Raw genomic sequence first — 15623 nt, 5'->3', positions numbered from 1 at the left:
TGTTTCCATCTTTGGGCAACCGTGAATAATGCTACTTTGAACATTGGTATGCAGATGTCTGTTCATGTTACTCTTCTCAGTTCTGGGTTTGTATCTAGTAGCAATATTGCTGGGTCACGTCGCAAATCTATATTCAACTTAGCAACTGCCAAACCTCCACTGGGGCTGTACCATTCTACGTTCCCACCAACAGTGAATAAGTGTTTGTTGCTGTCTCTCCACATCCTTTCTAACACTTGTAGTTCTCTGTGGCCATTCTAGAAGGCATGAAATCATATATCATTGTAACTTTGATTTGCATTTCCCTGTTAATGATGTTGAACATTTTTCCCTGTGTTTGTTTTTTTTCCCATTTGTATTTCTTCTTTGGACAAATGTCTATTCAACTCTTTCGCCCATTTTTTAATCAGGTCATTTGTCTTTTTATTGCTGAGTAGTAGCATCACTTTATATATCATGGATATTAAACACTTCTCAGATACATGATTCCAGAATATTTTCTCTCATTGTGTCAGCTGCCTTTCACCCTTTTTAAAAAACATTTTAAAAAATTATTTTCCCCTCCCCTTCCCTCTGCCCTGCTGTTTTTGCTGTGTGATCTGTATCTATTTCTCTTTTTGTCTTCTCATTTTTTCTCCACTAGGATTCACCAGGATTCTATCCTGGGGACCTCTGATGTGGAGAGGGGTTCCCTGTCACCTGTGCCACCTCAGTTCCTGGTTCCTGCTGTGCTTCACCTTGACTCTCCCCTTCATTTCTTTGTTGCATTGTCATCTTGCTGTGTGACTCACTTGAGCAGGCACTGGCTCACCATGTGGGCACACTTTCTCTTTTTCTGTTTTACTAGGATGCCCCAGGGATCAAACCCAGGTCCTCCCATATGGTAGGCAGAAACCCTGTCACTTGAGCCATATCCACTTCCCACTTTTCACCTTTTTGACCAAGTCTTCTGAGGTGCAGATGTGTTTAATTTTCACGAGGTTCCATTTATCTATTTTTTCTTCTGTTGCTTATGGTTTGGGTGTAAGGTTCAAGAAACCACCACCTACCACAAGATCTTTAAGATGCTTCCCTACATTTTCTTCTAGTAGTTTTATGATCCTGGCTTCCCCCTTCCCCTGCCCCAGCTTTTATATTAGGTCTTCAGTCCATTTTGAGTTGAATTTTGTAAAAGGAGTAAGATAGTAGTCTTTCACTCTTTTGGTTATAGATATCCAGTTCTCCCAGCACTGTTTATTGAAGAGATTGTTCTGTCCCATTAACATGGGCTTGGTAGGTTTGTTGAAAACCAGTTGGCTGTAGAGGTGAAGGTTTATTTCTGAAGCCTTAATTCTATCCCACTGATTTATGTGTCTATTTTTATGCCACTACCATGATGTTTTGACCACCGTAGCTTTGTAATATGTTTCATGGTCAGGTGGTGAAATTCCTCCCATATCACTCTTCTTCTTTAGAATGCTTTTCGCTATTTGGGTGCACTTTCCCTTCCAAATAAATTTGGTAATTGTCTTTCTATTTCTGTAAAGTAGGCTGTTGGAATTTTGATTGGTAGTGTGTTGAATCTATAAATCAGTTTGGGTAGGATTGACATCTTCACAATATTTTAGTCTTCCAATCCATGAACATGGAATGTCTACCATTTGTTTAGGTTTTCATTGATTTATTTTAGCATCATTTTGTAGTTTTCTGCATATAGGTCCTGTACTTCTTTGGTTAAGTTGATTCCTAAGAGTCTTTTTGTTGGTACTGTAAATGGAATTTTCCCCCTGGTTTCCTCCTCAGATTTTTCAGTACTAGTGTACAGAAACATTATTGATTTTTGCTGGTTGATCTTGTATCCTTCCACTTTCCTGAACTCTCTTATTAGCTCAAGTAGCTTGGTTGTAGACATATCAGGATTTTCTACACACTTGATCATGTCATCTGTGAATTGTGAGCTTTTTATTTCCTCTTTTCCTAATTGGTTACCTTTAAATTTTTTTCTTGCCTAATTGCTCTAGCTAGAACTTCTCACACAATTTTAAATAACAATGGTGACAGTGGGCATCCTTTCTTATTCCTAATCTTAGAGGGAACACTTTCAACCTTTCCCCATTGAGTACGATGTTGGCTATCGGTTTTTCATATATTTCCGTTATCGTATTGAGGAATTCTCCTTCCATTCCTATCTTTGTTTTTATCAAGAAAGGATGGCTAGATTTTGTCAAATGCCTTTTCTGCATTGATCAAGATGACCATATTTTTTTCCCCTCCAATTTGTTAATGTGGTATATTATGTTAGTTGATTTTCTTACGTTGAATCACCCTTCCATTCCAGGAATAAATCCTACTTGGTTGTGAAGTATAAGTCTTTTGGTATGCTATTGGATTCTATTTGCAGGTTTTTTGTTTAGAATTTTTGCATCTATATTCATTAGAGAGATTAGTCTGTAATATTTTTTCTTGAAGTGTCTTTATCCGGCTTTGGTCTTAGGATGATGTTGGCTTCATAAAATGTGTTGGGTAATTTTCCCTCTTCTCAATTTCTTTGAAGAGTTTCAACAGGATTGGTGTTAATTCTTTTTGAAATGCTTGGTAGAATTCACCTGTGAAGACATTCGGTCCTGGGCTTTTTTTGTTGGGAGATTTTTGATGACTTTGCATCTCTTCAAATGTGATTGGTTTGTTAAGTTCTTGTATTACTTGTAGAGTCAATGTAGGTTGTTTGTGCATTTCTAGGAATTTGTCCGTTTTAGCTCTAATTTATTGGCATACAGTTTTTCAAAATACCTTCTTACGATCCTTTTTATTTCTGTGGGGTAAGTCATAATGTTCCCTCTTTCATTCCTGATTTTATGTATTTACATCTCTCTCTCTTTTTCTTTCTTAGTCTACCTAAGGGTTTGTCAATTGTACTGATCTTCTCAAACAACCAGCCTTTGGTTTTGTTGATTTTCTCTATTGTTTTTTTATTGTTGTTTTCTCAATTTCATTTATTTCTGTTCTAATCTTTATTATTTCTTTCCTTCTGCTTGCTTTGGGATTGTTTCGCTGTTCTTTTTTTTAGTTCCTCCAGATCATCAGTTACGTCTTTGAATTTAGCTCTTCTTTTTTAATATATGTGTTTAAGGCTATAAATTTCCCTCTTAGCACTGTCTTTGATGTATCCCATAAGTTTTGTTAAGTTGTGTTCTCATTTTCATTCAGAATTTACAAGATTCTCTTGCAATTTCTTCTTTGACACACTGATTGTTTAGGGTTGTGTTGTTTAGCTTGACACATTTTTGGATTTTCTCCTTTCTCATCTGTTATTAATTTCCAGCTTCATTCCATCATGATATCAGAAGGTTCTTTGTATAACTTCAATCTCTTTATATTTATTGAGACCTGCTTTGTGACCCAATATTTAGTCCATCCTGGAGAAAGGTCCATGACCACTTGAGAAGAATGTATAACCTGATGATTTGGGATGCAATGGTCTGTATATGTCTGTGAGGTTCAGCTCATTTATCATATTGTTAAAGTTCTCTGTTTCTGTATTGATCTTCTTTCTAGTTGGTCTATCTTTTGATGTGAGTGGCATGTCTAACTTTCCAATAATTATTAGAGGTATCTATTTCTCCTTTCAATTGTGCCAGCATTTGCCTCTTGTATTTGCCTATGCACAGACATTTATGATTGTTATTCCTTCTGGTGTATTGTCCCTTTTATTAATATATAATGGCCTTCTGTATCTCATCACTATTCTCCATTTAAAATCTGTTTTATCTTACAGAGGTTTAGATACTCCTGCTTTCTTCTGGTTACTGTTTGTGTGAAATATATTTTTTCTTGCCTTTCACTTTTAGTCTATTTGCATCCTTAGGTCTAAGAGAGTCTCCTGCAGACAGCATATAGATGGCTCATGTTTTCTTATCTACTCCGTAGCCTGTGTCTTTTGATTGGGGAGTTTAATCCATTCTATGTTATTACATATTATGTATTATATTAGCATTCTATGTTATTACTGTAAAGGCATTACTTCAGTCATTTTTATTCTCTGGTTTCATATGTCATATCTTTTAAAAAATTTTATTTTATTTATTCATTTCTACCTTCCCCACCCCCGCTGTTTGTGCTCACTGTCTGCTTTATGCATGTTCACCTTCTTTTTAGGAGGCACTGTGAACTGAACCTGGACCCTCCCATGTGAGAGGGAGATGCCTGATGGCTTGAGCAATCTCCTCTCCCTGCTTATTATGTCTCTCATTTTGTTTCCTCATTGTGTCTCTTCATTGCATCATCTCGTGTCATCTTGCCATGCCACCCTGTTGCATCAGTTCACTGTCTTGCACGTCTTCTTTAGGAGGCTCTGGGAACTGAACTGGAACCTTCATGTGGTAGGTGGGTGCCTAATGCTTGAGCCACTTCTGCTTCCCCATCATATCTTATTTTTATCAATCTTTTTACCTTTTTCAGTACCCTTTCTGATAGTCTTCACTCTTTCACTCTCTTCCAAGCCTCTTTCTCTTGTCTTGTCTTTTTTATCTGCAGAACTCCCTTTAGTGTTTCCTACTGAGCTGGATTCTTGTTTATGAATCTCTTAGGTTCTGTTTATTCTGAATGTTTTAAGCTTACCACCATATCTGAAGGACCATTTTGCAAGGAAAAGAATTCTTGGCTGACAGTTTTTCTCTTTCAGTACCATAATTATACCATACCACTGCCTTCTTGCCTCCATGGTTTCTGAAATGAAATTCATACCAAGTCTTATGGAACATCCCTTATGTGTGACATCTCACTTTTCCCTTGCTGCTTTCAGAATTTTTTCTTTATCTTTGTCATTTGGCATTCTGTATATTATGTCTGTATATTATATACATTCTGTATATTATGGGGTAGGCTTATTTGGATTTATTCTAATTGGAGTACACTCTGCTTCCTGGACACATATATTCATGTCTTTCATGAGAATTGGGAAATTTTTGGCCATTATGTCCTCAAATACTCTTTCTGCCCTTTTTCCCTTCTCATCTTCTCAAACTCCCATAGATGTATGTTGGTGCTCTTCATGTTATTATTTAACTCCCTGAGCCCCTGCTCAATTTTTTCCATTCTTTTCTCTCTGTTCTTCTTTCTCTTCAATTTCATTTGTTCTTTCCTCTATGTTCCCAATTATTCCATGATTTCAGATCCATTGTGTGCCTGTATATTTTTTAAATCTTACTTATTGTATCTCATTCTCATAAGCTCTGTTATTTTTCTATCCAAGATTTCAAATTTTTCATTGTGCTCACTTTATGTCTTTTTAATGTCTTTTATTTCTTTAGCCATGCTGTCCTTCATCTCCATGATTTAATTTAGTAGATTTGTATGAACCTCTTTGATTAATTTTTTCTCTTCCTGTGTCTCATCTGGAGCTTTGAATTGTTCCTTTGCCTGAGACATATCTTCCTTTTTCTTTGTATGGCTTGTCATTTTTTGCTGATATCTAGGTATCTGATTCTGATGCTGAGTTTATTCTAATGTTCTATTTCTGTCTCTTACCTAGGGATTTACTGTTGAGTAGCTATGTGCTACCACTCTTCTTTGATTTTTGGTTCAACTTGTTGTAATACTTAGGATTGATCTATTTAACTGCTCAAACCAGGGTTTAGGACCCAGTAATGGGGTACAGGCCAGTTTCCAAGGGCCTTTTAAAGGGTGGCAGTAAAGGCTCCTGCTTACCTCTGTTATTTATTTTTTCTTTTTTGTGCACTTTTCTGGTCTGGCCAGCAGATGGCTTTCTTTGGCAGATATCTCAGCTAGTCCCCATGTGCGGGGGCGGGGGGTGGGGGATGTATTCATTGTAACATGGTGGGTGGTGCAGAAGCAATGTCTTCAGGGCTGGCCAAGTCTCACAAACTTTCTCAGATCCTGTTCTCTACCCTTGGCAGCCACACTGTCTCTCTTCTTCTTCCTCAGTAACAAGTCTGGGGCAGTAGGGAGGGTGTTTGAGAAGGCAAATTATCTTTAGTTCCCTGCTGGCTCTCAGTATAAACAATGTTGCTGCTCCACCAGCCTGGCAGTGTGTAACCCCTCCATGTTTCCTGGCCAAAATCTGAATTTGCTGTAGGCTGTGCCCCTCTGTTACCAGATGGCTCTTATTTCTGGGCTTCTAGGTTCTTGGCTTATGTCACATAAAAGAATTTAAGGACAAGCCATAGAGTTGGCAAGGGAGTAAAGAGTTAATTTTTTTTTCAAATTCTACTCAATTTATTCATTTTTTAAAAAAATATTACATGCAAAAAATATGAGGTCCCCATTCACTCCCACCGCGCCCACCCCCCCCCCTCCCCCCACAGTAACCCTGTCCCCCATCATCATGACACATCCATTGCATCTGGTGAGTATATCTTTGGGCAAAGAGTTAATTAAGAAACAAGAAAATGAGAAAAGTATGCAGTCTGAGACATGGATTTTGGGTGTACTACAGGGTGACTTGCACATGTGGGGCCCTAGGTCAGAGCTTTTTTTTTTTTTAAAGATTTATTTATTTCTTTATTTCTCTTCCCTCCCCCCGCCCCGTTGTCTGTTTTCTGTGTCTATTTGCTGCGTCTTCTTTGTCCGCTTCTGTTGTTCTCAGCAGCACGGGAATCTGTGTTTTTTTTTTTTTTTTTTTTTGCTCTGTCATCTTGTGTCATTTCTCCGTGTGGGCAGCACCATTCTTAGGCAGGCTGCACTTTCTTTGGCGCTGGGCGGCTCTCCTTATGGGGCGCACTCCTTGCGCATGGGGCTCCCCTGTGCGGGGGACACCCCTGCATGGCAGGGCACTCCTTGCACGCATCAGCACTGTGCATGGGCCAGCTCCTCATGAGTCAAGGAGGCCCAGGGTTTGAACCACGGACCTCCCATGTGGTAGATGGATGCCCTAACCACTGGGCCAAGTCCGCTGCCCAGTCAGAGCTTTTTAAAACCTTTCCTCCTGGGAAGCGGACTTTGGCCCAGTGGTTAGGGCGTCCGTCTACCACATGGGAGGTCCGCGGATCAAGCCCCGTGTGGAGCTGGCTCATGCGCAGTGCTGATGCACGCAAGGAGTGCCGCGCCACGCAGGGTGTCCCCCGCGTAGGGGAGCCCCACGCGCAAGGAGTGCACCCATAAGGAGAGCCGCCCAGCACGAAGGAGGGAGCAGCCTGCCGAGGAATGGCGCCGCCCACACTTCCCGTGCCGCTGATGACAACAGAAGCGGACAAAGAAACAAGACGCAGCAAAGAGACACAGAAAACAGACAACGCAGGGGAGGGGAGGGGAATTAAATAAATAAAAATAAATCTTTAAAAAATAATAATAATAAAAAATAAAACCTTTCCTCCTCTCCCTTTAAAATGTTGGGGTGGGGTCCCAGCTGTTTGCTGTTGTGATTTGTTGTCTCACCTGTCAGTTTCTCAGGGGTCAATGGTGAAACCTTTTGAGGCTATCCAGGGCTTTCCTTGCCGGCAAAAGGGTTTTTCATTCTAAATGAGATTCTCCTTCCAGGGTCTCTCATTCCTGGGCTCACTGGATCCCTCAAGAGGTTTCTGGGTGGGGTCTCATGGCCATGTTGTCTGTCAGGTCTTCAGCTGTGACCCCAAGTCTTCCCTTTCCCTTTGCCTTAACTCACCCTTCAAAGAGTTTATACCTGTATTCTTAAGGGGGCACTGAGGGGTGATTGTCATTCTTCTGTAGCTACTTCCTGCTGGTTAGAGGGAGTAGTCCCTACCTGACAAGGTGTAAATCCCTTGGGCTACTCTGTTGCAGTTGAGGGAAGATGGGTCTGACATGCTGTTAGACTGGATGAAATCCCCACATAACTACTAAGGTATTGATTCTGTAAGAAATAACCTTAATTAGAATTTTGAAGATACATGGACCTACTTAAAAGGATAAGGAAGATGGTGGTAAGTGGACCCCAAAGGGGGCCAGCCATGACATACTGGACCATGAGAATGAGAAAGGCCAGGTGGCTTCAGAGGCTACATCCTCCCAATGTTGATGAGAAACAGAATTCTTCTCTGAGTTCTGTATTAGTCAGCCAAAGGGGTGCTGATGCAAAATACCAGAAATTGGTTGGTTTTTATAAAGGGTATTTATTTGGGGGTAGGAGCTTATAGATATCAGTCCATAAAGCATAAGTTACTTCCCTCACCAAAGTCTATTTTAATGTGTTGGAGCAAGATGGCTGCCAACGTCTGTGAGAGTTCAGGCTTCCTGGGCTCCTCTGGGCTCAGCTCCTGTGTTTTCATCACAAGGTCACCTGTAGACTATGAAGCTCTCTAGGCTTTGCCTCGCTCCACAAGAGCAGCTGTAGACTATCAAGCAAATGGCTCTGTCTTTTTCCCTGGGGCTCCAGCTTAAGACTTCAGCATCAAACTCCAACATCAAAACTCCAACATTAAGAACCCTCAACTCTGTCCTTTGCCATGCCTTTTATCGCCCTGATGATGTGGCCCAATCAAAGCCCTAATCATAACTCATTCACGCCAAGGTACAGTCCAGATTACAAACATAATCCAATATCTATTTTTGGAATTCATAACCATATCAAACTGCTACAAGTCCTTTTATGCTTTTGGTTAACGCTAGGGGAAGATTTGTTAGACCTTATGGGTTTGGTGTAAATTGCCAACCCCAGTTCCCGCAGTGGTGGTTATGTTTAGGGACAGCTAGGAGAGGTATGATGAGAGGTACTGCACAAAGACAGTATAAGCAACAACAAGACAGGCATATGGCAAGCAAAATAAAGACAGTACTTAAAAGATCCACTCTTATATCTTAAAGGCATGTTCATTAACTACTTAGAAAATGAATTAAATTTACCAGAACTTTTAACATGCTCAATATCCTTCTGCACATGATCGAGAACAGAAAAGATATCATAATCATCAGGCATATAGGTACAGTACTTAACACTAATCAATGCACAATTTCCTCTTTGAACTGCAATCAATAGGTCTAAGCTCCAGGTTTGCAATACAATACATGTTATCTCTTCATGGGAGCCGGCCATAATGCCAATTGTATTGGTTTAAGTTCTACTCACAGTACTCTGGTCATCATTGCTTCACTTGGTATGTCCTTCACACGGCCAGCATGCTGCAGTACTGTTAATCCTAGAGAGTAGCTAGGAGGGTAGGCTCCAATATTTCACTGGCCTGGTGCATAGCACCCTTCAGCACTATGAAACATCCAATCTGGAGCCAATGTCCATTGTATATTTGGCCATATCAAACCATTGCTGGCTGCTGCGAAAGTTTGATACTGCAATGTACTCTCCATCCATTTCAGGTGCATGTTCAGAGATGTAGTAGATACTTTTATTATTTTAGGGGTCAGTGACCAACCTAGCCAATGACTCAAACAGAGAGGCACCATGCAGTGAACTGAAGGCCTGGTAATACTTCAAATGCTGTTTATACTATATCAAATGAACTTAAATATTTTAGAACTTCTATACCTTTACCATAATTATGTTAGCAGATATTTTACTTTAGCAGTACAGAAAAAACTACTTTCACCATTATTTTATGAAAACCTAAGATTCCAATGGAATCAAGATTATCTTTTCTTACCACCATCTTAATATGCAGATTAAGGTGGCTTCTGACAGGTTTCCCCACTATGAAGTTACTCTCTGTTATTAATATCAATTTAGGTTTCTAATTAATAATGGTTTCCTGGAATTAGCCATTTGAACTCTTCAGTTTAGAAGATGCTTTCACAAAACTCCTTGTAATTAACCATAATGGTTATTGAAACCATTAGCTTTAAATAAACTTACTAAATTACTATTAGCAACCAATGAAATTCATTTCATCCATTTAAGAGAGGACAGATCTACATTTCCTTCTTTAGCTTAATTTCATTAGCATGAATTTACAACTTTCATCTCCTTAAAGATTAAATGCATATAATGCTAATTTAGTCAATTGGTATTCAATAAACCTAGGGAGATAATACCTAAGCTAAATAACATTGAAGCAATTATAGCTTATTCAAGAATGTTCTTTTTCCTTCCTTTACAGGAGGTTAAAACTTCTTTTCTTGAATAAAACTCTAAAACTGTGAATAATCTTAAAAGCATACTGATTTCTAGGTTCTGGAATATAATTGTTTAATCTGTTTTAATTATAATTTTAAAAAGATCTTTCCATGGCTTTCAAGGACTTTGCCTTTACTTACCAAAATTTGGTAAGAGGATTATTAACCACCCTTATTTTAAGGCTGTTAAAAAGGTTTAAGTTGGGGAATTACAGGACAAACTGATTCTTTTTTTAAAATAGTTAAAATTTTTTTTTAAAGATACATAGACCATACAAAATATTACACTAAAAAAGTGAGGATCCCATATATCCCCACTTGCCACCCCCCCACACACTCCTCCCACATCTTTTATCAGTGTGGCACAAACGAATTCTTAATTCACTAGCCTAGAAGATAGAGGTTTCTATTTTTTTAAAAATTTTACTCCCCCTCCCCTGCCCTGAGATGCCTTCTTCATGTGCTTGCCCAGTGTCTGCTCATCATCTTTAAGAGGGACCAGGAACTGAACCCAGGACCTCCCATGTGGGAGGCAAGTACTCAACCTCTTGAGACATTTTCTGCTCCCTGCTGGTTGTAGTGTCTGCTGATTGCAGCGTCTGCCATGTGCAGTGTATGTGGTGTCTGCTGGTTGCAGTGTCTGCTGGTGGCAGTGGTTGCAGTGTCTGCTGGTTGCAGCATCAGCTGGTTGTGGTATCTGTGATGTCTGCTGGTTGCGGTATCTGCTTCTTGTCGGGCATCTTGCTCGTTGCAACATCTGCTTGTTGTGGCATCTGCTTGTTTTCTTTAGGAGGCACTGGGAACTGAACCTGTGACCTCCCATGTGGGAGGTGGGTGACCAGTTGCTTGAGCCACATCTACTCCCTAGAAGACAAGAGTTTTAATCTGCCACACCTAGCCCCTCCCTCATAGCTCTTGCGAAGAGAAAGCACTGGGAGTTGGGCAGGTCAAAGAGATTAGGAAAATCTCTTCTCTTTCCCAATAGTTTCTATATTTAGATTTCTATATGACCTTTCCATCCTACTTAGCCTAATTTGGGCTCCAGGAATATTCATTCACATATATAAGCACATATTTAATTTTTAACAATCTGTATAGAGCTCTTTTAAGATTTTCATTTGTTAATTTAATATTACTATCCTGATGTATGAAGATATACACTAAACAAATAGGGAGACACAAATAGAGAGTTAGACACAAACACACAACTCACTAATGTTACTTATAATTTTCATTCTTTTACAAAATAAGCTTAACCTAAAAGGTCTTTTTGAAGGCTGATTTTTACTGTGACCATGCAGTTTTACACAAGAATTTTGTTCCTTTTAATTATTGACTTATAACTAAATTGTTCCCAATGCTTTGAAATACAATTTACAACATTTTCCTTTACTTCAGAGCTTTGCTTATTTCCCATTTTGACTTTGACAGACCTTGGATGAGCAAGGTCATGTACTCACAGAGGTCATTGAAGTCTAAGGAAAACTTTTTTTTTTCATTAACTTGTTGCTTTTAGGAACATCAACACTTGAGGTGGAAGTCATTGCAAGGTACAAGATTAATATACAAAAATCAATTGCCTTCCTATATATTAGCAATGAACAATTGGAGTTTGAAAAAATTTTAACTGTATTTTATTTTTTTATTTTTTTATTTTTTATTTTTTATTTTTTTGCTGCCTTAACTTTGGTTTTATTATTCACACATTGCTTAGTCTTTTTGGATGCTCAAGCAAATATCATGCAATGGATTGGCCTACACAACAAGAATTAATTAGCCCACAGTTATGAGGCTAAAAGAAAGTCCAAATCAAGGCATTATTAAAGCAATGCTTTCTTCCCAGTTTTATTTATTTATTTTTTTTAAAATTTTATTCATTTTGTAAAAATATTACATTCAAAATATATGAGGTCCCATTCAACCCCACCACCCCCACCCCACCACTCCTCCCCCAGCAACACTCACTCCCTTCATCATGACATATCCATTGTATTTGGTAAGTACATCTCTGGGCATCTCTGCACCTCATGGTCAATGGTCCACATCATAGCCCATACTCTCCCATGTTCCATCCAGTGGGCCCTGGGAGGATTTACAATGACCGGTGATTGTCCCTGAAGCACCATCCAGGGCAACTCCAAGTCCCAAAAACACCTCCGCATCTCATCTCTTCCTCCCATTCCCCGCACCCAGCAGCCACCATGGCCACTTTTCCCACACCAATGCCACCTTTTCTCTGTGGACCTTGGATTGGTTGTATCCGTTGCACCTCTATGTCAAGAGGAGGCTCAGATTCCACATGGATACTGGATGCAATCCTCCTGCTTTCAATTGTAGGCACTCTAGGCTCCATGGTGTGGTGGTTGTTCTTCTTCAACTCCATCTTAGCTGAGTGGGGTAAGTCCAATAAATCAGAGTGAGGTACTGGGGATTCAACCCATGACTTCATACATGAGAAACAGGCATTCAGCCACTTAAGCTACATCCACTCCCCTAACATTATTTTTAAAGAAATTTCAGATTATAGAAAAGTTACATTGAAAATATAGGGGATTCCCATATACCCCACCACCACATTTTTTCCTTTTAATAACATCTTACACGAGTGTGACACATTTATTATGATTGATGGACAAATATCGAAGCCTTGCTACTAACCATGGGTCTATAGTTTACATTATGGTTTACACTTTGCACTGTATACTTTTATAGGTTTTGACAAAATGTATAGTAGCCTGTATTGTCATTGCAAAATCATGCAGAACAATTACAGTGCCCTAAAAATGCCCTGTGTTCTGCCTGGAATTTGAAAGAATTTTAAAGTATGTGTTTTGAAGGCAGGGGAATGGGAATTTTGAGACAGAAGTTAACAGGAGATGAAGCTAAAGGGGTAACTGAAGAACCAGGAAAAATACTGGGGTCTGTTTTTTATAAAGTTCCCAGTCTCATTTTAATTTAGCTCATGGCAGGCACTGTAGAGGGTGAACTGGAGAGAAGGCAAGGGGAGCTTGGCTTATGTGAGGCAGGGAGACTACTTCAGGGGCTATGGATATAAAACCCAAAAGAGATAATAAGGGTTTGGACCACATCCATGGCAATAGAGATGGGGATGGGATAGATCAATTTATTTAATAAATAAATGTCTTGAGCAGCTGCCTACTAGGTCTCAGACACTTTCAGGCAAAGGGGATACAGAAGCAAACAGGTTTTTTCCTTTGGCTTGAAACCCACTGAGGGTTTCATGTGGAGTTTAGGTGAAGTTGGTGTTTGATTGGATATAGGAGAATGAGAAAATGATGTGAGGAGACAATTCAGGACAATTAATATTTGGAATTCTCACCTTGAGTAAATGAGTAGGTGGTGTTGTCATTTGACTTATTAGGTAGAGAGGCCTATTGGACACACACATGGACTTGTTTAATGGTCATAGACATGTTCTAGATGTCAGTAGCAAGGCGGAAGCTTGGCATATAGGGGACAATTGAAGCCATGGGAGTAGATGGCATTGTCTTAGCACATGAGGTATGAAAGGAGTGAATCCAGAATAGAACCCTGGAAAGCATCCACATCTATAGGACAAGTAAAGGAAGGGGCAGGGTAGTCAAGTGTGTTGAATAACTACACGTTTTCTGGTGATTTTACATTTTATCTCTCTGAAATGTCATAATAAATGTGTAATGTAGATAGTTTAACCTTCCTCACTCCCACAAAAAATGAAATCAACTCAGAAGTGTAGGAGAGGGAAGTGGACTTGGCCCAGTGGTTAGGGCATCTCTCTACCACATGGGAGGTCTGCAGTTCAAATCCCGGGCCTCCTTGACCCGTGTGGAGCTGGCCCATGCGCAGCGCTGATGTGCGCAAGGAGTGCCGTGCCACGTAGGGGTGTCCCCCGCATACGGGAGCCCCATGCGCAAGGAGCGCGCCCCGTAAGGAGAGCTGCCCAGCGTGAAAGGAAATGCAGCCTGCCCAGGAATGGTGCGGCACACGGAGAGCTGACACAACAAGATGACGCAACCAAAAAAACCCACAGATTCCCGTGCTGCTGACAACAACAGGAGTAGACAAAGAAGATGCAGCAAATAGACACAGAGAACAGACAACTGGGGTGGGGGCAGGGGAATGGGAGAGAAATAAATAAATAAATAAATCTTTAAAAAAAAATGGTATGAAATGTATTAATAATAGATAACATGAAAAGGAACAAGTGCTGACTAAATGTACCATACCTGTCCTGGAATAGTTATTTGTAGTCTCTCTTCTTTTTTTTACTTCTTTCTTACAGGTTTTTGATAAAAGAGAACTGAACAGCGCGCCTGGCGGTCCCGCGGATCTGTCTCTTGCTTCAACAGTGTTTGAATGGAACAGACCTGGGGACTCTTCCCCACACCCTCCGCGTTGAACACCTTGCAACTGCTTCTCCAGTTGCAACCTCCGGAACCAACTTCTCGGCCATCCCCCGCTGCCGGGACCAGCTAACACCGCTTTTTTGTGGTTAGCTCCTCATTGTCGACCAATCATGAACTCCCAGATCTGTCAGCATTATTCTGCCTACGCGGAGGCCTCTGTGAGGCACCTGGTCAACCTGCAGCTGTAGGCCTCCTACACCTACCTCTCTCTGGGCTACTATTTCGACCGGGACGATGTGGCCCTGAAGGGCGTGGACCACTTCTTCCGCGAATTGGCGAAGGAGAAGCGGGAGGGCGCCGAGCATCTCTTGAAGATGCAAAACCAGTGCAGCGGCCGCGCCCTCTTCCAAGACGTGCAGAAGCCTTCCAAAGATGAGTGGGGTAATACTCTGGATGCCATGGAAGCTGCCCTGGTCCTGGAGAAGTCCCTGAACCAGGCCCTTTTGGATCTGCATGCCCTGGGATCTGCCAACACAGACCCCCATCTGTGTGACTTCCTGGAGACCCATTTCCTAGATGAGGAGGTGAAACTAATCAAAAGGACAGGTGACCATCCGACCAACCTCCGCAGGCTTGCTGGCCTGCAGGCCGGGCTGGGCGAGTATCTCTTTGAAAGGCTCACCCTCAAGCACGACTAAGAGCCTCCGGAGCCCAGAGGCCGTGGGGGAGGGTTCTATTCCCCCAGCATCCAGGCTTCTGCCTGAGCCTCTCCAGCCAGGAGGCATCTTTCTAACTGCCATCTTGTAGCCCTCTAACAAGCCCTGAACCAAGTGTAAACAATAAAGCTTTTTGCAGCAGTGAAAAAAAAAAAAAGAGAACTGAGTTGCTGGTGGTCAAAAAGCTGCTGCTAAGAAAAAACTACAGGAATAAAATTATGGGATTAATTTTTTTAAAGATTTATTTGATTTATTTATTTCTCCCCACTCCCTCATTGTTTGTACTGGCTGTTATCTGTTAGTCTTCCTAGTTCTTTAGGAGACACCAAGAGCTGAATCCAGGACATCCGATGTGGGAGGGAGGCGCCTAATTGCTTGAGCCACCTCTGTTCCCTGCTTTGTTGTGTCTCTCATTATGTTTTTCTTCCCTGTGTCTCTTCTTGCATCATCTTGTTGTGTCAGCTCACTGCACCTGCCTGTTGTGTCAGCTCATTGTCTTCTTTAGGAGGCTCTGGGAACCTCTGCTCCCTGCTTTGCTGTGTGTCTC

At 40.8% G+C, this 15623-nt stretch overlaps 1 pseudogene; it reads left to right on the top strand.

The window, feature by feature from the left end:
* The first annotated feature begins 14408 nt into the window (after window positions 1–14408).
* Window positions 14409–15238, top strand: LOC101441557 (ferritin light chain pseudogene; annotated as a pseudogene).
* Window positions 15239–15623: the final 385 nt, after the last annotated feature.

Source organism: Dasypus novemcinctus, chromosome 1 (assembly GCF_030445035.2).
Source record: "Dasypus novemcinctus isolate mDasNov1 chromosome 1, mDasNov1.1.hap2, whole genome shotgun sequence".
NCBI lineage: Eukaryota > Metazoa > Chordata > Mammalia > Cingulata > Dasypodidae > Dasypus > Dasypus novemcinctus.
The sequence above is the reverse complement of the archived record's forward strand: the minus strand, read 5'-3'. Positions and strand labels throughout refer to the sequence as shown.